Genomic DNA, 23,524 nt, shown 5'->3' with positions numbered 1-23,524 from the left:
TTCTGATAATTTCACGCCGTTGTAGAGATCTCTTCTTGCCGCCATTGGATGCTTCATGTGTTGGTCTCACAGTCGCTCGTCTCCTAACAAGACATAACTCCAATAACTGGGAGTAAACTAGAAAACTTCCTATTAAATGACATCTGCAGATTGCGAGAGTCTGATGAAATCGTACTCTGGTTATTACCCTCGGTCCAAGGCTTTATTCGGGTGCGGGGAATTCAGTGTTTTTTTTTCTTTGTTTTTTTTTTTTTTTATGCTGCGTCCTTTTTTTTTTGCTCCTAAATGTCTTCCCATCCCCCCTTCCCCCAGAACGGAAAGTGAAGTAATTGGGCCTGACAAGCTGTATTCGTTTGCTGAATCTGCCTGTGAGCCGGAGCACTGTTGCTGTGGAAATATACAGGCGAAATGATCAGCTGGCCCTAATGTGATCTGATCAGCGCTGTCTATTATTCTCTAACAATGTATGCGTTTCATTATAATATTTATGCTCTTTAAGGCAGAATTTCCTCGTCTCCCAAGTTTTTTTTTTTTTTTTTGCTGTTCTAATAATACTTTCTTCTTGAGAAAATCCATAACAAATATGAAATATTCAATTTGCATCATAGACGGTAAAACATTCGGATAGAAGGTTTGGTAAAATGTCAGATTGAGGTAAAAGTTGGAAGATCCCATTGGTCATTTTCAGCTGTACTCTATAAGAGGCAGGACAAAAAGTAAGAAGTGGTCGTAAAATGACTTGTGCTGTATCAGTCCTCGAAACTGGATGCACCGTCTCACGAAGAGGTTGGACGCAAGAGTTGGGTTGTGCACCTTGGGCCTTTAGAGGAACACCTTGTATACAGAGAGTTTAAGCTCACCTGGTGAGATGTATCCTCTAAGCCAGGGCCAGGTACAGGTCAGCAAACGGACCCTGGGTGTCGATGCAGCATGCTCGAAGCCACGTGGGCAATGAAAATTTGGCACCCTCAAGAATCTCAGAAGCAGCAGGATGGATGAAGGGGAGCCCAGCACGGATGGAAGCAAATAAAGCACAGTATGCACAGAAGATGGAGGACACCAAATGTGAACGTCTACAAACTCGATCCCAATATACAGGTGTGTGAAAATGGGCCTTAAATAGGCCTAGGGAGATTATGTCATTGATCCTCGTCGGGCAACTTGAATAAAACCGACGTGGAGCACAGCAGAAGGCAGTGAACCCAGGGGAAAGAAACCTAGCTCAAGATACCCTGGACTGCACAGGTGTGTAACACGGAGGAGCTTGGTGGTTGATCCTCCTTTTCTACCTCTAACAGTTGCCTGGTCAGGCATTTCACGTGGAAACGTTGTTGTCCCTCTTCTAAGCAGTTAAGGGATTAGATGGACTAGACTTTTTATATTCACCAATGGCTGACTGCCAGGATTGGTGGTCTCCAAGGATATCAGGCTGATTGAAAAGGTTTGTTGCCTACTCGAGATATCCAGTCTTTAGAACTTGATCGAGCTGGACTGGCACAGTGCCGACAGAAAAGTAGCCTGGAAGAAGACTCATCGTGCCATTCCTGTCTCAGGCTGCTGGATTGATCAGATTTTTCTTAATTTTAAAGGAAGAACTTATTACAAAAACAAAGCTTTTACAAAAAAAAAAACAACTTGATCCAGTCCAGTGATCAGATGTTTTCTGCTATAGGAACCCTTGAGAAGCAGCTGGTTTTGCCGGGCAAGACTTGCTTGGCTACCTTTCTTCTTCATTGAAGTCTTGTGTTTCATGGTGCCAATGGCTCCGCCAAAGCGAGAATCACTCGTTCCTAGTCATGCTCTGGTAGATACCTCTTTGATATCCATATGCCATCTTCCTTTTAGCACTTGCAAGAAAAACTACTAAGGGTTGTGTGTTTCATCTCTTCTGACGAGATCTTAAAAGGAACCTGTCACCTATTTTGTCCTATATCAACTAAAACTATCACCGTAATCAGCGCCAGTGCTGCATTCCATAAATGCTTATATAACCCTCTGATTCCCCCTGTATAAGCCCAAAAACCTTATGTTCTCCCACATTGTATGGTAATCTGGTCGGTCCAGTCCGATAGACATGGTTTTCGGCCTCTTCATCCCTCCAACCTTCTGCTGCTCGCCGTCCTCCTTTAGTTGACGTGGATGACGCCTCTCGTCATCGACATTGCCCGACGAAATCTTGCACCTGCGCACTCAAATTGCGGCTCGCGCCTGCTCACTATGCTTTGCCCTGCTGCCGGCGCATGCGCACTTATGTTTTTGGCTCTGCCCGCATTAGGGCAAAGCATAGTGCGCAGGCGTGAGTCAGGATTTCTGTGTGCAGGCGCAAGATTTCGTCCGGCAATGTGGATGATGCGAGGCATCTTAAACGTCGGTTAAAGAAGGAGGATGGCGAGCAACAGCCAGGAGGGAAGGATGGAGGGGCCCTAAACCAGGCCCATTGGGTTGGATTGACCGGATTACCATACAGCGCTTACATACAGGGTTTTTGGGGGGAGTCAAGCGACTATATAAGCATTTATGGAATGCAGCACATGCGCTGAATACGGTTATCGTTTTAGTTATAAGACAAAACTGATGACCGGTTCCCTTTAAGTGGTGAGTATAGTCTAGAAAGGATTGCAGGTCTTGTTTGGTGGGTGGCCGAGAACCTATCCTTGCTTTATTATTATTATTTTATTTTTTGACATCCTCCTAGTGTTGCCAGATTTGGCCTCTCGCCTCATTTTACATACTGGAGTTTCGAATGTATGATTACGCCCCTTGTGGCATCATTAGGTAGTGCAGTTTTGTTTCAGTCTGCTGCACATACATAATCGTACTTCATCCTCTCTTTAAACTTTCAGATTCCTGTCTCAGTCCGGCTGCAGATCTATCCCTCTGATGTTGTTCACAACTGCGCAATTGCTGATGCATTTCACACTTGCTTACCGGAATGGCAAGCACAAATTAGTCAACGGAGACAAATGTATAGGAGTAAACAAACTCCGAAGGCGGCTAAAAATAATTCCCTATTCTCAGCAGGTACATAGTTACTTTGTTTTTGTAGAACCAGCATCCGTTATCGCAAACTCCTCGTAAGTCGTATGGTAGTATCTCCATCCGAAGAGGCGCCTGTCGGTGCTCTTAGGTGTTTTATCATAAACAAATAATGGTTTTATGTAGGATTTACGACCTCTCAAGTGTGACTGGCATCGTTGGAAAAGAAACCAGTCATTGTTTTTTACAATTCTGTGGCTAAGCAGTAGCCAGCAGATCTGTAAATCATTGTTGTCTCTTCTGATCACTCAAGTCTTTGTCCGGCGCCTCCTTTGGAAATTCTGTCCAAATGTCGGCTAACGCGACAAAACCCGATTTATCTTGTAGCTTATTTGGCTCTCTCTGACGTGCGACATCCAGATTTGTGTTGTAGTTTCGTTAAAAATGCCTTAGACTCAATTATATTCCATCCCTTTTGTGGACACACAAAATTGTGTCTATGAACCACATTCAAAAGTTTTCAGGGCTCCAAAAAAGTTCTCCTTGATCTTTTCCTGGGTGGAGAATCCTTGTCACCTTTGAGTCTTGATTCAATGACGAATGAAAATCAAGAGGAATGTTACTAAAATCATCAAAAAGAATAAAAGTATTAATAAGATGGTCATGTTTCTTAGACTGTTCTGGAATCACATATCCAAAGTTCTCATCCATCATCTATGACTTGCGAGTTAATATATGGTTGGTTGAGAACATATGACCACATTGCAAGTTAGAGTACATTGATGATTGGGTAAAAATATATGGCCATATGGTAACATATGGTTTTCTAAGAATACACCAGCACATAGTAAATTAAAAATATAAATACGCTTGAGTGAGATATTTTTGAGCGAAAAGAAAATTATAGGTTAACCGGTGGTTGATAAATGTAAGACATAATAATGTTACATAGTCTGTTCCCACATCATTTTTGCTGAAAATAACTGGGTTTCTAGGTTGCGCTAGGACATTTTAAAGATGGGAGAGAGTTTGGTAAGGGGTAGCAAATTCCAGAGCATGGGGACAGCACAGGAGAAATGTTTTTGTTTTGTGAGAAACAGACATGAGGAGACGTGAGAAAGAGGTCTTATGGACACCAGAAATTACACGGAGCAGAAGATTATGAATAAAGGAGGTAGGTTATGGATGGCCTAGGTAAATTGTCCGGGTAATGGGCAGCCAGTGAAGAGAAGAAAGGCAGAATCAAGAAGAGAGGTGTTGTGGATTCTGTTTGTGGGCTCCCTCTGGTGGTTACTGCTGGTACTAGGTGACTTTGGTGGGTTGCGGCCTTTGGTTTCCACCTGTCCATCAGAGGCTGGGTGTTTCCTATTTTACCTGGCCTTTCTGTCATTCCCTTGCCGGCTATCAATGTATTCAGATGTGCTCTGTTTGGTTCCTGCCTACCTGCTCCCAGATCTTTCAGGATAAGCTAAGTGCTGATTTTCAGTTGTTTGGTTTTTTGTCCAGCTTGCTTATTATGTCTCTATGCTAGCTGGTAGCTCTAGTGGACTGAGGTTCTCCCCATGTGCCATGAGTTGGCACATGGGTTCTTGTAATCTCAGGATGGTTTTTTGATTAGGGTTTTTTGCTGACCGCTCAGACCCCTTTTGTATCGTTCTGCTTTCTAGTTTACAGCGGGCCTCAATTTGCTGAACCTATATATATCATCTCTATGTGTGTGCCTTCCTCTCATTTCACCGTCAATACATGTGGGGGGCAACTATACCTTTTGGGGTTCATTCCTCTGGAGGCAAGTGAGGTCTTATTTTCTCTGCAGTACTAGTTAGCTCTTAGGCTGGTGCGTGGCGTCTAGAACCAACGTAGGCACGCTCCCTGGCTATCTCTAGTTGCGTTTGTCAGGCGTAGGGCAGCGGTCAGCCCAGGTTCCATCACCCTAGAGCTCGTCCGATATTTTGTATTACTTTGCTTGTCCCTTGCTATCCCTAGCCATTGGGATTCATGACAGAGAGGTGCAATATTCGGACTTCAGCATTATGGGTAGATTGAAATGGCACAAGAATGCAAGATGGAAGACCACAGAGAAGGATGTTGCAGGAGTCTAGGCTGGAGACAATAAGGGCACGCACAAAGATTTTTGTTAGTTCAAAGTTCAGAAAGGAGCAGATTCGAGAAATGTTTTGAGTTAGAGGTGGCAGGACATAGTAAGGTTTTATGGACAGGCTGGAGTCAAAGGTTGCTCCAAGACATCAGACTTTGGAGACTGGAGAAATTGTGAAGCCATTAACTATAATTAAGTCTGGTGAGGGATAAAGATAATTAATCCAGTTTTCTCCTAGTTTAGGTTAAGGAAGCTGGAGGAGAAGTTATAACTTGTAGGCACTCTGGCATTCTGGACAGCAGAGAGAGAACTGCTGGGCCAAAGAGTTAAATTTCAGCAGCATGAAAATGGTATTGTAAGTCACGTGATTCTTTGAGGAGTCCAGGATCAAAGGTATAGATGGAGAAAAGTAGGGATCCAAGGTTAAAGCCTTGAAGAACACCAACAGAGAGAATGTGAGATGAAGGATGGGGAGGGGGGTGAGAATAGAAGATAGTAAATATGTGGTTATTGATGAACAAGAAAATCCAAGCGAGGCCACGTCTGCGATGTCAAGTATTGAAAGGATTGTAAATAGATGGAGTGATCCACTGTGCCCAAGACAGAAGACAAGTCAAAAAGTTGTTTGACATTTTCAGTTAGTAGGTCGTTAGTGACTTTGGTTTAGGTGGTTTCAGTAGACTGTTGTGACCGGAAGTCTCATTGTAGCATATCAAGTATAACATTGTGTGAGAGTTGGAAAGACCGTTCAAGGTGGGCATGGTGTTCAAGGAGTTTAGAGGAAAAAAAGGTGTGAGATACCTGGGAAAAGAGGACCTATCAAGGGATGACTTTTAAAAAATGGGCCTTGATTGTTGCTTGTTTGGAGGAGGAATGAAGTTGCCAGTGGTTAGATCTGGGGTAAAAACCATAGTATGTTGCAGTTTGGGATGAGATGGAATAATGTTCACTAGAGTGTGGTGGGATTCGGAGAATAGGGTGATAGTTTTTCCTTTATAATGATGGTAGTTTTAGGTTTACTGTTCCTACAGCTATAGGTTGGGGACTACTATTCTATGGTCATCTCAGCTCTGTTACAGTAACTAGACTTAACCAGTATTGAAGAACCAGTAATGACTGTGATGACCGTGTCCATCGAGTTCAACGTCAAGAACCATTCTAACGCCTACTCCAAGCCCTGTTCTTTTTCTACTACTAATTCAGAGCAAGTGTCACAGGTAATCTCGCAGCTCTGGTGGCATAATCATGAACCAAGCAGCTCCGAAAGAGCACAGTTATATGTCCTTTCACATAAGGAGTGAAGTGTTTTGTACATGTGAGAAAACACCGCTAGATCGCGTCTGAAAATCCTTGTGGAATCGCTCCCCGTAATTTTCCTTCAGTGTCAGCATCTTATGTCTCCTCATTGACACAATAATGAAACCTTCCATGAAAATAGAAAGTCCTCGCAGTGACAACCTGTCTTGACAACCAGTTGCCCATTGTCTGGCTGACGTGACCGCATGCAGCACGAAAGGTCACAGTTTTGTAAGCTCGTTCGTTCTCTCACCCCACTTCGCTGTTTAGATTTTTTTTTTTATCTTTTCATCTGACCTTTGGAAGAGGCTTTTCGCTCAGAAAGAAGGACTTGGGAGGTATCATGTGCTGAACAGATATTTTAATAATGTTCAATCATTTCTCCTGTGTACAGATCCGTCATTGCTGCCTCCATTCGGGCGCTAGTTTTACAGCGTTCTGCTCTATTAAATTTTATGTTACTGTTTTGTAGCTTTACATACGTCATCACCTAAATGTGGAGCTTGCGACTCACAAAAATAAGTTTTTATTTTTACTTCTCCCATTAACAATTTTTGACGTCTGACGTCTGCTCGTATGAAATGGGAGCTGATTTGAAATGATCACTATTGTTTTAATAACTTTTACTATCTCAAATAGTACGTGCAAACATAAACTTTATGTGCTTCTTTCCCCTTTTATCTACCACTTCTCCTCCTGTTTACTGAACTCATTATTAACTTTAAAAAAAACCCAGCTAAAATCCATTTCACTCACTGAGAGTTCAGATTAAACCAATCTATTGAAGTCTAGAGAGGTAAGGAGAATTAAAATGAAAGATAGACAGTTACTGTTCTAGCAAACCCCAGAGCTGGATGCACAGTTGCACTGGTCAGTACTACTGTATATCATCCTCCATGCCACTTCTGCTGCTTCTGATCATCTGCTACATAGGGAGGAGAGCAGGAATCCCGCGTGTCTATGTGTGCAGTGTATGGAAGACGTCATAGCAGTTAGTTTCTACCTAATAGCTCAGAGACAACTGCAAGTTAGAGATCTAACATAACAATAAAAATAATTTTAAATCGACTAAAACTTTATATTGACGTTGGTAATAAATGCAAATTATCTGAAATTTGTTAAAAATTAAAAGAATCAATTAGGCTGAGTTCTGTAATAGTGACTAGCGAATGTGCTGGGATAAGGTGTTATCTGAACATGGTCTGTGCAAACCAAGTGACTTCGACGTGCTTAAAAAATATGTTTGAGCACGCCGAATCCTTGCACAGTCATGAGACATGTAGGTGCGGGGACTTGAACATATTATTCGAGCACTCCGAAGACACATGGTTAGCTCCCGAGCATGGCGGATAAAACCTTATCCGAACACGTTCACTCATCACTATTCTGTAACATTAGACTAGAAGAATTACACTGTATGCCACTCTTTTCCATCAAACGAATCCCAACGCACCCTAGTGCCCTCTTTTTGGCCCTGACTGTGTCTCCTGGTGGTGCCCAAGTATCTGTCCTGGCGGTAGATCCATGATTAGTTGTCCATGTCGGGAAGCTTGCCAGAGTGAGCGCCTCATTTGGCACTGGCTCATTGGGGGCCCGATTGTGGGGAGGAGTAGAGAGGTCCGTCATCTTCTACCGTCACATAACCTTTTTATTATGTGATTGAAGAAGTTGTCTCTTGACAGAACACCACAGGTTTAGCTTCTGGGATCACTGGCAAAATTAGGGGGTCTTGGAAGGCCTTTTCCCCCGTTGGTTATTTTGGTTGGACGGTTTTGGGCAATGTCTTTTATCGTGATAGATTATGGCACGTCATGCGGGCGATAATTTTATAAAGGGTTAATGACGCATTCAACTCATACTTTTGATTTTGCAATATAGTTGCCCCCACCCATTAAATTTTAGGAGCACCACGACTATGCCTAATTTCTACCCAAGATAATTAAACTGATAAATGAAAGTGACTGAAGTAATAAGCGAGAATGCAAAATTCTCCCCAGCCGGGAATTCAGGTAATTGTTTCTGCCTTGACAAATCATCTGCTGAGTTTTTGTATGTCTTTTTTTTTAACTTTTCTATCATTTAAAATCGTAAAATGCGAAGACGTCTCCCTCGAATTACAGACATTTAGACAGTGAGCGGGAGACAAATTGGCGAGGTGTCCAAATATTGACTGTGATCTACGTTCTAAGCATAAATCGTGTATCTACGCCTCACGCGGCGCCTTCTATTATATCTTTCATCCAGATATTAAAAGCTGCAACTGATCATGAAAAAGGGCAAGAATCTTTCCAGCCAGGATCCCGAAATAGGCATTAGCCAAATTTTATAGAACTCCAACCCTACCAAAAATTGGGACTGTTGATGTATCTATAGCCAAGTGCCGAGCTCGGTAACCTCCATCAGTCCCATAGACAGTGGAGCAGTAGTACGTGCCTCAACCACCGTGACTTTCATACAAGGGATTTGAAACCCCTGCCCTTATAGCAGTGTTCCCCAAGTCCGGTCCTCAAGAGCCACCAACAGGTCATGTTTTCAGGATTTCCTTAGTATTGCACAGGTGATAATTGCATCACCTGGAAAGGCAAGCATTCAGTGACCTGTGCAATACTAAGGAAATCCTCAAAACATGACCTGTTGGTGGCTCTTGAGGACCGGAATTGGGGAACACTGCCTTATAGTGACATACCTGAACAGATGAAGTGTTTCAATCGGAATGCTCCTTTAAGGAAAGAAGTCAAACACTACTTGCTCAGGCTTTTCCCAGTGAATGCAAGTGTGACTACTTATCCATGGAAGTCTATGAAAATAGATGAGGGACTCACTTTTGAAGCTCGTACTTATCAGGTGTCACTTGCATTTCCTAAAGGGGTTGTTCTCTAACGACAGGTTTGCTCTTAAGACCTACTTGTGTCTCAGACCGGCCATGTCGTATTTTCACACACTGATGACTGGATCTTCTTGGTTCGGTCCTCGTTGACGTTTCATGACGTCCCAGCAGAAAATAACACAAGTTCTCGTCTGCAGCGATGAGTTACGGCAGCCGGTAGAGGCGATGAGGCTATGCATTGACCTACTTACCTGGAGCGGGAAGTCACAGCCAGAAGAGCCATCTCTCTGCTCGGAACATCTTCATGGCATCCTACTGCGACACAAAACATTTTGACCCTAATGATACACTTTATATTCAGCATTTTTTTCTCTGTAACTTTTATTCCTGTAACCAAATGATTCGTTAATGGAATTTTAACTCCACATGCAGCAAAGCAGCTATCAATACCGAGGGGTAATGAGGCATCTGAAAGTAGCAAAAACTTCATCTGGAGTTCTAAGTAGACCTCCACAGAGACATTTGTAGACGTCTGTGATGGCGCGCCTTGTGCTACCTGCTCCGGACGACTGATATTTTCCAACTGAATTCTTGGTGTAAAGGTTTCCTCAACCTCATCATTATATTGAGGTGAAAAATATGGCCATAAGAGATATGTCGATGTCCTTCCAAGTCTTTGTATCTCTTCTCAGCCCCTAATTTTCACAGGTTTTCTGACAAACCCTTACTGTGGTTAGTGTTTTCCTGGTAACTAGTCTGTCAGCTATTAAGGCATTGCTATGGACGTGGCTGGCCTGTTATGTGCTCTGGGTGTTGGGAAGGTGGCAAGAAGCCAAAGTGCCCCGTCTGTTGTATGTAGAGACCAATGGCGACAGGTTTTGCTACCACAGACGTTAAAGGAGTTGTCTAGGTCTATGATATTGGCCACCTACACATTGGATACAAGATGTTACCCCGACCCGCGGCCGCCAGAGATACACAGTGTATGGAGCCAGAATACCACAGCTCCTTCCAGCTGCCCTTCTGGGGTGATGCAGCTCTACTCTTGCTGAAGTGAATAGTACCTGAAGCGACCACTACACAGTGTACGGAGCTGTGGTGTTCTGGCTTTGCGCACTGTGTCCATTCAGCAGCTACGGTACCTGGTAGGGGTTGACCATAGGGGGTGTGATGCTGAACTTCTCCTGGTATATATTCATCATTAGGGGTGTCTGATGCTGGACCGCTACTGATATACGGATCAATGGGGTGCCGGGTGCTGGACCCGTACTAATACAGTGGGCGAAATAAGTATTTGATCCCTTGCTGATTTTGTAAGTTTGCTCACTGACAAAGACATGAACAGTCTATAATTTTAAAGGTAGGTTAATTTTAACATTGAGAGATAGAATATCAAAAACAAAATCTAGAAATCACCTTGTATAAATTATATAAATTTATTTGCATTTTGAAGTGTGAAATAAGTATTTGATCCCCTACCAACAATTAAGAGTTATGGCTCCTACAGACCAGTTAGACGCTCCTAATCAACTCGTTAGCTGCATTAAAGACAGCTGTCTTACATAGTCACTTTTGTAAAAGACTGCTGTTCACAGACTCAATTAATCAGGCAGACTCTAACCTCTACAACATGGGCAAGACCAAAGAGCTTTCTATGGATGTCAGAGACAAGATCATAGACCTGCACATAGCTGGAATGGGCTACAAAACCATATGTAAGACGCTGGGTGAGAAGGGAACACTGTTGGTGCAATAGTAAGAAAATGGAAGAAATACAAATGACTGTCAAACGACATTGATCTGGGGAACCGTGCAAAATCTCACCTCGTGGGGTATCCTTGATCATGAGGAAGGTGAGAGATCAGCTTAAAACTGCACGCTGGGAACATGTTAATGATCTCAAGGCAGCTGGGACCACAGTCACCAAGAAAACCATTGGTAACACATTACGCCGTAAAGGTTTAACCCCTTCATGACCCAGCCTATTTTGGCCTTAATGACCTTGCCGTTTTTTGCAATTCTGACCAGTGTCCCTTTATGAGGTAATAACTCAGGAATGCTTCAACGGATCCTAGCGATTCTGAGATTGTTTTTTCGTGACATATTGAGCTTCATGTTAGTGGTAAATTTAGGTCAATAATTTCTGAGTTTATTTGTGAAAAAAACGGATATTTGGCGAAAATTTTGAAAATTTAGCAATTTTCACATTTTGAATTTTTATTCTGTTAAACCAGAGAGTTATGTGACACAAAATAGTTAATAAATAACGTTTCCCACATGTCTACTTTACATCAGCACAATTTTGGAAACAATTTTTTTTTTTGCTAGGAAGTTATAAGGGTTAAAATTTGACCAGTGATTTCCCATTTTTACAACAAAATTTACAAAACCATTTTTTTTAGGGACCACCTCACATTTGAAGTCAGTTTGAGGGTTCTATATGGCTGAAAATACCCAAAAGTGACACCATTCTAAAAACTGCACCCCTCAAGGTGCTCAAAACCACATTCAAGAAGTTTATTAACCCTTCAGGTGTTTCACAGCAGCAGAAGCAACATGGAAGGAAAAAATGAACATTTAACTTTTTAGTCACAAAAATGATCTTTTAGCAACAATTTTTTTATTTTCCCAAGGGTAAAAGGAGAAACTGGACCACGAACGATGTTGTCCAATTTGTCCTGAGTACGCTGATACCTCATATGTGGGGGTAAACCACTGTTTGGGCATACGGCAGGGCTTGGAAGGAAAGGAGCGCCATTTGACTTTTTGAATGAAAAATTGGTTCCAATCTTTAGCGGACACCATGTCGCGTTTGGAGAGCCCCCGTGTGCCTAAACATGGGAGCTCCCCCACAAGTGACCCCATTTTGGAAACTAGACCCCCCAAGGAACTTATCTAGAAGCATAGTGAGCACTTTAAACCCCCAGGTGCTTCACAAATTGATCCGTAAAAATGAAACAGTACTTTTTTTTCACAAAAAAATTATTTTAGCCTCAATTTTTTCATTTTCACATGGGCAACAGGATAAAATGGATCATAAAATTTGTTGGACAATTTCTCCTGAGTACACTGATACCTCACATGTGGGGGTAAACCACTGTTTGGGCACATGGTAAGGCTCGGAAGGGAAGGAGCGCCATTTGACTTTTTGAATGAAAAATTATCTCCATCGCTAGCAGAGACCATGTCACGTTTGGAGAGCCCCTGTGTGCCTAAACATTGGAGCGCTCCCACAAGTGACCCCATTTTGGAAACTAGACCCCCCAAGGAACTTATCTAGAAGCATAGTGAGCACTTTAAACTCTCAGGTGCTTCACAAATTGATCCGTAAAAATGAAAAAGTACTTTTTTTTCACACAAAATTTCTTTTAGCCTCAATTTTTTCATTTTCACATGGGCAACAGGATAAAATGGATCCTAAAATTTGTTGGGCAATTTCTCCCGAGTACGCCGATACCCCATATGTGGGGGTAAACCACTGTTTGGGTGCACGGCAAGGCTCGGAAGGGAAGGCACGCCGTTTGACTTTTTGAATGGAAAATTAGCTCCAATCGTTAGCGGACACCATGTCGCGTTTGGAGAGCCCCTGTGTGCCTAAACATTGGAGCTCCCCTACAAGTGACCCCATTTTGGAAACTAGACCCCCCAAGGAACTTATCTAGATGCATAGTGAGCACTTATAACCCCCAGGTGCTTCACAGAAGTTTATAACGCAGAGCCGTGAAAATAAAAAATAATTTTTCTTTCCTCAAAAATGATTTTTAGCCCAGGATTTTTTAATTTTCCAAGGGTAATAGGAGAAATTGGACCCCAAATGTTGTTGTCCAGTTTGTCCTGAGTACGATGATACCCCATATGTGGGGGGTAAACCACTGTTTGGGCACACGGCAGGGCTCGGAAGGGAAGGCACGCCATTTGGCTTTTTGAATGGAAAATTAGCTCCAATCATTAGCGGACACCATGTCACGTTTGGAGAGCCCCTGTGTGCCTAAACATTGGAGCTCCCGCACAAGTGACCCCATTTTGGAAACTAGACCTCCCAAGGAACTAATCTAGATGTGTGGTGAGCACTTTGAACCCCCAAGTGCTTCGCAGAAGTTTATAACGCAGAGCCGTGAAAATAATAAATGTGTTTCCTTTCCTCAAAAATATTTTTTTAGCCCAGAATTTTTTATTTTTGCAAGGGTAACAGGAGAAATTGGACCCCAAAAGTTGTTGTCCAGTTTCTCCTGAGTACGCTGATACCCCATATGTGGGGGTAAACCACTGTTTGGGTGCACGTCAGGGCTCGGAAGGGAAGTAGTGACATTTGAAATGCAGACTTCGATGGAATGGTCTGCGGGCGTCACGTTGCATTTGCAGAGCCCCTGATGTGCCTAAACAGTAGAAACACCCCACAAGTGACCCCATTTTGGAAACTAGACCCCCCAAGGAACTTATCTAGATGTGTGATGAGCACGTTCAACCCCCAAGTGCTTCACAGAAGTTTACAACGCAGAGCCGTGAAAATAAAAAATCATTTTTCTTTCCTCAAAAAAGATGTTTTAGCAAGCAATTTTTTATTTTCACAAGGGTAACAGGAGAAATTGGGCCCCAATGTTTGTTGCCCAGTTTGTTGTGAGTACAGTGATACCCCATATGTGGGGGTAAACCACTGTTTGGGTGCACGTCAGGGCTCGGAAGGGAAGTAGTGACATTTGAAATGCAGACTTTGATGGAATGGTCTGCGGGCGTCACGTTGCATTTGCAGAGCCCCTGATGTGCCTAAACAGTAGAAACACCCCACAAGTGACCCCATTTTGGAAACTAGACCCCCCAAGGAACTTATCTAGATGTGTGATGAGCACGTTCAACCCCCAAGTGCTTCACAGAAGTTTACAACGCAGAGCCGTGAAAATAAAAAATCATTCTTCTTTCCTCAAAAATTATGTCTTAGCAAGTAATTTTTTATTTTTGCAAGGGTAACAGGAGAAATTGGACCCTAACAGTTGTTGCCCAGTTTGTCCTGAGTACGCTGGTACCCCAAATGTGGGGGTAAACCACTGTTTGGGCACACGTCGGGGCTTGGTAGGGAGGGAGCACCATTTGACTTTTTGAATGCAAGATTGGCTGGAATCAATGGTGGCACCATGTTGCGTTTGGAGACCCCTGATGTGCCTAAACAGTGGAAACCCCTCATTTCTAACTTCAACACTAACCCCAACACACCCCTAATCCTAATCCCAACTGTAGCCATAACCCTAATCCCAACCCTAACCCCAACACACCCCTAACCACAACCCTAACCCCAACACACCCGTAACCCTAATTCCAACCCTAATCCTAACCCTAATCCCAACCCTAATCCCAACCCTAACCACAACTGTAACCCCAACACACCCCTAACCCTATCCGTAACCCTAACCACAAGCCTAATCTTAACCCTATTTCCAACCCTAGCCCTAATTCCAACCCTAACCCTAAGGGTATGTGCCCACGTAGCGGATTCGTGTGAGATTTTTCCGCACGACTTTTGAAAAATCTGCAAGTAAAAGGCACTGCGTTTTACCTGCGGATTTACAGCAGATTTCCAGTGTTTTTTTGTGCGGATTTCACCTGCGGATTCCTATTGAGGAACAGGTGTAAAACGCTGCGGAATCCGCACAAAGAATTGACATGCTGTGGAAAATACAACGCAGCGTTTCTGCACGGAATTTTCCGCACCATGGGCACAGCGGATTTGGTTTTCCAAAGGTGTACACGGTACTGTAAACCTGATGGAAAACTGCTACGAATTTGCAGCGGCCAATCCGCTGCGGATCCGCGGCCAATCCGCTGCGGATCCGCGGCCAATCCGCTGCGGATCCGCGGCCAATCCGCTGCGGATCCGCGGCCAATCCGCTGCGGATCCGCATCCAATCCGCTGCGGATCCGCGGCCAATCCGCTGCGGATCCGCAGCCAAATCCGCACATGCCATAACCCTACCCCTAACCCTAACCCTACCCGTAACCCTAACCCTAGTTCTAACCCTAACCCTAGTGGGAAAAAAAAAATATATATATTTTCTTTATTTTATTATTATCCCTATCTATGGGGGTGATAAAGGGGGGGGGGTTTATTTATTATTTTTTTTATTTTGATCGCTGTGGTAGAACCTACCACAGCGATCAAAATGTACTTGAATGGAATCTGCCGGCGGGCGTACTGAGCATGCGCCCGCCATTTTGGAAGATGGCGGCGCCCAGCGAGGAGACGGCCGGACACCGGGAGGATCGGTAAGTATGAAGGGGTGGTGGGGGGGTGGATTGGAGCACAGGGGGGGGTGATCGGACCACAGGGGGGAGCGGACAGCAGGACGGGGGAGCGGGCAGGAGCACGGGGCAGCGCAGCACAGGACGGAGGGGACCGGACCCCATAACGGAGGACTGGGGGGGCGATCGGTGGGGGGGCTCACATCAGTATTTCCAGCCATGGCCGATGATATTGCAGCATCGGCCATGGCTGGATTGTAATATTTCACCTGTTTTTTAGGTGAAATATTACAAATCGCTCTGATTGGCTGTTTCACTTTCAACAGCCAATCAGAGCGATCGTAGCCACGGGGGGGTGTAGCCACCCCCCCTGGGCTGAAGCACCACTCCCCCTGTCTCTGCAGATCGGGTGAGATTGGAGTTAACCCTTTCACCCGATCTGCAGGAGCGCGATCATTCCATGACGCATACGCTGCGTCATAGGTCGCATTGGCACCGACTTTCATGACGCAGCGTATGCGTCAAAGGTCGTGAAGGGGTTAAAATCCTGCAGTGCCCACAAGGTCCCCCTGCTCAAGAAGGCACATGTGCGGCCCGTCTGAAGTTTGCCAATGAACACCTGGATGATTCTGTGCGTGACTGGGAGAAGGTGCTGTGGTCACATGAGACAAAAATTGAGGTCTTTGGTATTAACTCAACTCTCCGTGTTTGGAGAAAGGGAAATGCTGCCTATGACCCAAAGAACACCATCCCCACTGTCAAGCATGGAGGTGGAAACATGTTTTGGGGGTGTTTCTCTGCTAAGGGCACAGTACTACTTCACTGCATCAATGGGAGAATGGATGGAGCCATGTACTGTAAAATCCTGAGTGACAACCTCCTTCCCTCCTCCAGGACATTAAAAATGGGTAATGGCTGGGTCTTCCAGTAAGACAATGACTCAAAACATACAGCCAAGGAAACAAAGGAGTGGCTCAAAAAGAAGCACGTTAAGGTCATGGAGTGGCCTAGCCAGTCTCCAAACCTTAATCCCATAGAAAACTTATGGAGGGAGTTGAAGCTAAGTTCCCAAGCGACAGCCTCAAAATCTTAAACAGGAGTGGACCAAAATTCCTCCTGACATGCGTGGAAACCTCATCATCATCAACTATAAAAACATCTGACTGCTGAGCTTGCCAACAAGGGTTTTACCACCAAGTATTAAGTCTTGTTTATCAGAGGGATGAAATACTTAATTCTCACTGCAAAATGCAAATACATTTATATAATTTATACAATGTGAATTTTTGGATTTTATTTTTTGATATTCTATCTCTCAATGTTAAAATTAACCTACCCTTAAAATTACAGACTGTTCGTGTCTCAGTGAGCAAACTTACAAAATCAGCAAGGGATCAAATACTTATTTCCCCCACTGTGTACGGATCATTGGGGGTGTTGGATGTTCGACCCCTACTATTATACAGATCGTTAGGGTGCCGGTTGCTGGACCCCTGCTGATATACAGATCATTGGGAGGCTAGGTGATGGACCTCTACTGATATACAGATAATTGGGGTGCCGGGTGCTAGACACCAACTTCAGTATTCTAGTCCTGTACAACCCCTTTAAGTTTAGAAACACTATCTATGACTCTAACGTGATAGCAGCTGGACTATGCCATTGAAAATCTTTTCATCTTGTAAGCTGATAGAATATTTCTAAGATGTGCCATCACTTTATGATTGGTTAGGGTCCAGATCCTGAGAACACAGGGGGCCTCAGTGCTATTTCAGCATTGCAATCCTGATAACTTTTTACAGCACTGCTTAATTCGCCAACACTACAGCACTTTATCCTCAGGATCAATGGGGTCCAAGAGGTCTTTAAAACAAGACAATAACCCTTTAACATTATTTATAGGGGTTAGATCTGAACATTCGCATTCTAAACCCCATCACATCTCCAGCTACCATCATTTTTATCAACATGGCAAGAGAAATAATTAAAAATGCAAATAGTCATGATGGCCAAAGCAAGGATTGGAGGGGCCTGGAAAGCTTGTCCCATCAGAGGTCGGTGCTCTGAGACTAGTGGGTTTGGCTATCTGCACCGCCGATTTTGCCTGGTGAAGCCGCTGCTCGCTGAACATTTCTCCTGTAGCAGCCACTGGTGGAGAAATGTAGTCTCACTTTGGCCAGTGAGATGACACCTGAGCATCTCTCCATCCTGACTCGTAAACAGAGGTCTCCGAGAGCAGAACTACATTTATGATGTCCATTTGCGCAATATCATATCAGATTTTTTACGATATTGATAATTGTTCTCATGCTGGAGACTACAAAGCTGTCTATCCCACTCATCTCTTCCACTCTGCATTCCCTTTTGATATTATTTCAACAATTCTTTTTTTCATTGTTACGTAGCCTTTTACTTGTTCACAAGTAACGCTGAGTTCTTGTTATTCTGAGCTCCAGGGAAGGAGATTTTTACTTTTCATAAGTTTTCAAAAGGATCCAAACTACTTGTTTCATGTGTTGGAGAACCTGCAGGCGATGTTCCGGATGATAAGGTGAAGAGGGTGAAAGGCAGCCATTAGGCCCTATAACTTGGCTTTATTAAAGGGTTGTCTCATTTTGAAAACTTTCCATTACATTGAATCTGAGATGATGGGCAGCTGGTCTCCTCAGATCCAACTTCAGAAACTCTTGGCTATTGGTTGTTGTTGGTGGATCCTATTCTCCATTCTTTTACCCAGTCATGGCCCCGACTGGGGAAACATAGTATAGCAGGCCATAATTTTTGGTTATTACAGAGGGGGAGAAGCCTTTTAGAACCTCCCTTTATGAACCAGAAGTAAGCGCTCCTATGAATTAGGGATTCCTGTTCTGGCAGATTCGAGAAGTCCATGTATTACAAGGGTATCCTTTTGATGGTCGCCATTACAGATGGACTGATTCATTCATTGGAATCTGGTCCATCGGCAAATCCAGTAGTCTCTTACCGCTGAACTGGAGCTCTGTAAATCTCCTTACCTCCCAGGATCCTTGGCACAGCTTCTGATTAGCCAGGCTGGCACGTCATCCATGAGGCGTGGCGCACACACAAATTCATAGCAGCCCTGCTAGTTTAAAGCCACTCCAGGGATCCCAGAAGGTAACAGATTCACAGAGCTCCAGTTCAGCGGATGGAGATATGTCCAACTCTATCTGCCAGATAATACTACATGTACGCCACTGAGGCCACTTCATGTGAAATGGGTTTCTTTCAGCAAAATCAGCTCCTTGCCTGTTGTTCTAGGTGCCGGTCCTCAGGGCTGTCTTTTTTTTAGATATCATAGACCTTGCAGGTTCATGTGGTAGGTCTTTGTATCTTTACAAGAAGTGAGGGTGGGACTTTGCCTGTATACAGGAAGTGAAGGCGGATGTTTGTTTCTCTACAACAAGTGGGGGTGGATCTTTGTCTCTCTACAGGAAGTGGGGGTAGGTCTTCATCTCTCTACAGGATGTGGGGTGGGCCTTTGTCCCTTTACAGGAAGTGAGAGTGGGTCTTCATCTCTCTACAGGAAGTGAGAGTGGGTCTTCTCTCTACAGGAAGTGAGAGTGGGTCTTCATCTCTACAGGAAGTGGGGGTGGGTCTTCATCTCTCTACAGGATGTGGGGTGGGCCTTTGTCTCTTTACAGGAAGTGAGAGTGGGTCTTCATCTCTACAGGAAGTGGGGGTGGGTCTTCATCTCTCTACAGGATGTGGGGTGGGCCTTTGTCTCTTTACAGGAAGTGAGAGTGGGTCTTCATCTCTCTACAGGAAGTGAGAGTGGGTCTTCATCTCTACAGGAAGTGGGGGTGGCTCTTCATCTCTCTACAGGATGTGGGGTGGGCCTTTGTCTCTTTACAGGAAGTGAGAGTGGGTCTTCATCTCTACAGGAAGTGGGGGTGGGTCTTCATCTCTCTACAGGATGTGGGGGTGGACCTTTCTCTTTACAGGAAGTGGGTGTGGGTCTTCATCTCTACAGGAAGTGTGGGGTGAGTCTTTGTCACTCTATAGGAAGTGGGGGTGGGCCTTTGTCTCTTTACAGGAAGTGGGATTGGGTCTTTGTTTCTTTAAAGGAAGTGGGGCTGGGTCTTTGTGTCTCTACAGGAATCAGGGCAGGACATTGTCTCACTAAGTGGGAGCAGTTCTTTATTTTCTATAGGAAGTGGAGGTGGATCTCTTGCTCTACAAGAAGTGGGGGTGATTTTGTCTCTACAGGTAGTGGGGGTGGGTCTTTGCCTCTCTACAGGAGGTGGGGTGGATTTTGTCTCTACAGGAAGCAGGGGTGGGTCTTTATCTCTGTACAGGAGGTGGGGGTGTCTTTTTGTCTCTACAGGAAGCAGGAGTGGGTCTTTATGTGTCTACAGGAAGTGGGGGTGAGCTTTTGTCTAAATAGTGGCAGAACTTGATCTCTTTACAGGAAATGGGGCGGGGTCTTTATCTCTCTACAGGAAGTGGGTGGGATCTTTATCTCTCTACAGGAATTGGGGGTGACTCTGTACAGGAGGTTGAGGTGGGGTCTTTATCTCTACAGGAAATGGGGCAGGGTCTTTATCTCTCTACAGTAAGTGAGGGCGGGGTCTTGATCTCTCTACAGGAATTGGGGGTGGGTCTTTTCAGGAAGTGGGGGCGGGGTCTTTATCTCTCTACAGGAAGTAGGGGCAGGGTCTTTATCTCTCTACAGGAATTGGGGGTGGGGTCTTTATCTCTCTACAGGAATTGGGGCAGGGTCTTTATTTATCTCCAGGAAGTGAGAGCAGGTATTTACCTTTGTACTTTTGCTCTCCTGTCTGTCAAACTGCATACAGGCATCAGAGAGGTTATCATGCAGCTCATGGCAGGTGAGGTATTGGATAATGGCTGGAGCAGTGCATGCTGTGAAGTAAAAGAAAAGTTCCAGCACCTATAGTGCAGGCAGAATGCTGATGAAGAGCAAAAAAATTGAATAATTGGAAAAAAAAAATACTGAATGACAAGGATGAGAATAAATGTAAGGACCCCAGCATACAACACCTACAGTTTCTGCTGGAATGGTTTATTTGAGCATTCATTCTGATTTTTGAGGTTTTGTATGTTAAATTCCATATTTTGAAGTTTAAGTTTCGCCTGGTTTTAATATTGGACTTTGTGCTCATAATGAATTTTGTGATTTAGCATTTTCTTCCCTTGCGGCTCTAGTCCTCGCCATTGCTCCCCTGGCTGCAGATTTGGATGATTCGTGATTATCACAAATCCTCCATTCACATTGCAGGCGGCACTTTCAGCGACACTAATGGAGACCATATGTTTTCCATGCATGCCTCTCATGTGAATGATGAGCCCAGGACGGGAGGCGGGCACACGCCTGTAGGTAGAGTTTACCCGCTGCTCTGCCCGGGGTCGGACCGGCGCTCCGGCACAGCAGATGCGCGGCTTAATAGAATTCAGTAAAATGAAAAGAGCAAGAGGAAATGATGCTGATTAAAATGGAAGCAAAATAAAATCTGATTTCCAGAAAATAAGTAAACATATGCAGATTGAGCAATGTCACACCCGAGACGAGGGCAGAGTGGGAGTCGCACGCCAAGCACACAGTGTCTGCGGATAGGAGCCATCAATTAAATTGCAATGGTGAATTACAGCAAGTTATATTTAGCCGGACAGCTCTGGCTGTGGATGTAAATTAAACTGTCTCATTAAAATGCTCCTCTCCATCACCTTTTTAATAAGCCGTAATAATATGTCATGCTGTTCTTTTCTGTAGCAAGCAGATAAATTCATACCTGTTGTAATAGTTTCTGTTATTGGTCTTAAGTGAGACGTTATCTACGGGCGGTGGGATGAATGGCGTCCTGAGTCAGCAAAAATCTAGTAAGGGGGTTTAGGGTCTTCTCAGAGACTAAAGCTCAATTTGCCGCATAGAGTTCGATGGGAAAGTAATGGTTGAGGGCAGCTGCACCTAGGAGGAATTCTCTGTATATAGATATTTACAACTTCTATGGAACGCCATTATATCTGTCTTCGGTAAGCAACAACTGGCAGATAGAATTCTATCATTTAGCTCCTTGTGAAGAGAATGAGCTTGTTTGGAGGTCTATCAAAGTGTAGTCAGCAATAAAACTTCCCAATAAGTCCTCTTATGGAGCTGCGTTGTTAGAGCTTAGTGCGTCTTCACTATGGAGCTGCATTGTTAGAGCTTAGTGGGTCTTCACTGTGGAGCTGTGTTATTAGAGCTTAGTGGGTCTTCACTATGGAGCTGCGTTGTTAGAGCTTCGTGGGTCTTCACTATGGAGCTGCATTGTTAGAGCTTAGTGGGTCTTCACTATAGAGCTGCGTTGTTAGAGCTTAATGCGTCTTCACTATGGAGCTGCGTTGTTAGAGCTTAGTGGGTCTTCACTATGGAGCTGCATTGTTAGAGCTTAGTGGGTCTTCACTATAGAGCTGCGTTGTTAGAGCTTAGTGTGTCTTCACTATGGAGCTGCGTTGTTAGAGCTTAGTGGGTCTTCACTATGGAGCTGCGTTGTTAAAGCTTAGTGGGTCTTCACTATGGAGCTGCATTGTTAAAGCTTAGTGGGTATTCACTATGGAGCTGCGTTGTTAGAGCTTAATGGGTCCTTCACTGTGGAGCTGTGTTATTAGAGCTTAGTGGGTCTTCACTATGGAGCTGCGTTGTTAGAGCTTAGTGGGTCTTCACTATGGAGCTGCATTGTTAGAGCTTAGTGGGTCTTCACTATGGAGCTGCATTGTTAGAGCTTAGTAGGTCTTCACTATGGAGCTGCATCATTAGAGCTTAATGGGTTTTCACTATGGAGCTGCGTTGTTGGAGCTTAGTGGGTCTTCACTATGGAGCTGCATTGTTAGAGCTTAATGGGTCTTCACTATGGAGCTGCGTTGTTAGAGCTTAGTGGGTCTTCACTATGGAGCTGCGTTGTTAGAGCTTAGTGCGTCTTCACTATGGAGCTGCGTTTTTAGAGCTTAGTGGGTCTTCACTATGGAGCTGCGTTACAGCTTAGTGGGCCTTCACTATAGAGCTGCGTTGTTAGAGCTTAGTGCGTCTTCACTATGGAGCTGCATTTTTAGAGCTTAGTGGGTCTTCACTATGGAGCTGCGTTGTTAGAGCTTAGTGGGTCTTCACTATGGAGCTGCATTGTTAAAGCTTAGTGGGTCTTCACTATGGAGCTGCGTTGTTAGAGCTTAATGGGTCCTTCACTGTGGAGCTGTGTTATTAGAGCTTAGTGGGTCTTCACTATGGAGCTGCGTTGTTAGAGCTTCGTGGGTCTTCACTATGGAGCTGCATTGTTAGAGCTTAGTGGGTCTTCACTATGGAGCTGCATTGTTAGAGCTTAGCGGGTCTTCACTATGGAGCTGCATTGTTAGAGCTTAGTGGGTCTTCATTATGGAGCTGCATTGTTAGAGCTTCGTGGGTCTTCACTATGGAGCTGCGTTGTTAGAGCTTAGTGGGTCTTCACTATGGAGCTGCGTTGTTAGAGCTTAGTGCGTCTTCACTATGGAGCTGCGTTTTTAGAGCTTAGTGGGTCTTCACTATGGAGCTGTGTTGTTAGAGCTTAGTGGGTCTTCACTATGGAGCTGCGTTACAGCTTAGTGGGTCTTCACTATAGAGCTGCGTTGTTAGAGCTTAGTGCGTCTTCACTATGGAGCTGCATTTTTAGAGCTTAGTGGGTCTTCACTATGGAGCTGCATCGTTAGAGCTTAGTGGGTCTTCACTATGGAGCTGCGTTGTTAGAGCTTAGTGGGTCTTCACTATGGAGCTGCGTTGTTAGAGCTTAATGGGTCTTCACTATGGAGCTGCGTTGTTAGAGCTTAGTGGGTCTTCACTATGGAGCTGCGTTGTTAGAGCTTATTGGTCTTTACTATGGAGCTGCATTGTTAGAGATTTTTCTTTTTAAATCAGATATTTTTTATTGAACAGTAAGGATAATACAAGGATATTGCATCACTGTTAACAGTAAACATGAATAATTTTTAGAGGATTTTAACCCCAACCCAAACTCCAACCCACCCCCCTCCCTCCAACCCCTAGAGACCTATCATGAGCCGCCATCATTTGCAACATAATACAAAAAAAAGGACGATGACATACCAATAAC

At 44.3% G+C, this 23,524-nt stretch overlaps 1 protein-coding gene and 1 long non-coding RNA gene across 2 annotated transcripts in view; one reads left to right on the top strand and one right to left on the bottom strand.

Moving 5' to 3' along the window:
- TRAPPC9 (trafficking protein particle complex subunit 9) overlaps window positions 1-23,524 on the top strand; it is a 576,113-nt gene that overhangs the window by 369,094 nt on the left and 183,495 nt on the right. The window lies entirely within an intron of this gene.
- The window catches only part of LOC143783071 (uncharacterized), a 35,067-nt gene that overhangs the window by 3,010 nt on the left and 8,533 nt on the right, over window positions 1-23,524 (bottom strand). Inside the window, exon 2 of the long non-coding RNA XR_013217092.1 lies at window positions 9,449-9,512. This is a non-coding gene — a long non-coding RNA (uncharacterized LOC143783071). The remainder of the gene's footprint in view (window positions 1-9,448; window positions 9,513-23,524) is intronic.

This window comes from Ranitomeya variabilis, chromosome 6 (genome assembly GCF_051348905.1).
Source record: "Ranitomeya variabilis isolate aRanVar5 chromosome 6, aRanVar5.hap1, whole genome shotgun sequence".
Taxonomy (NCBI): Eukaryota; Metazoa; Chordata; class Amphibia; order Anura; family Dendrobatidae; genus Ranitomeya; species Ranitomeya variabilis.
The sequence above is the reverse complement of the archived record's forward strand: the minus strand, read 5'-3'. Positions and strand labels throughout refer to the sequence as shown.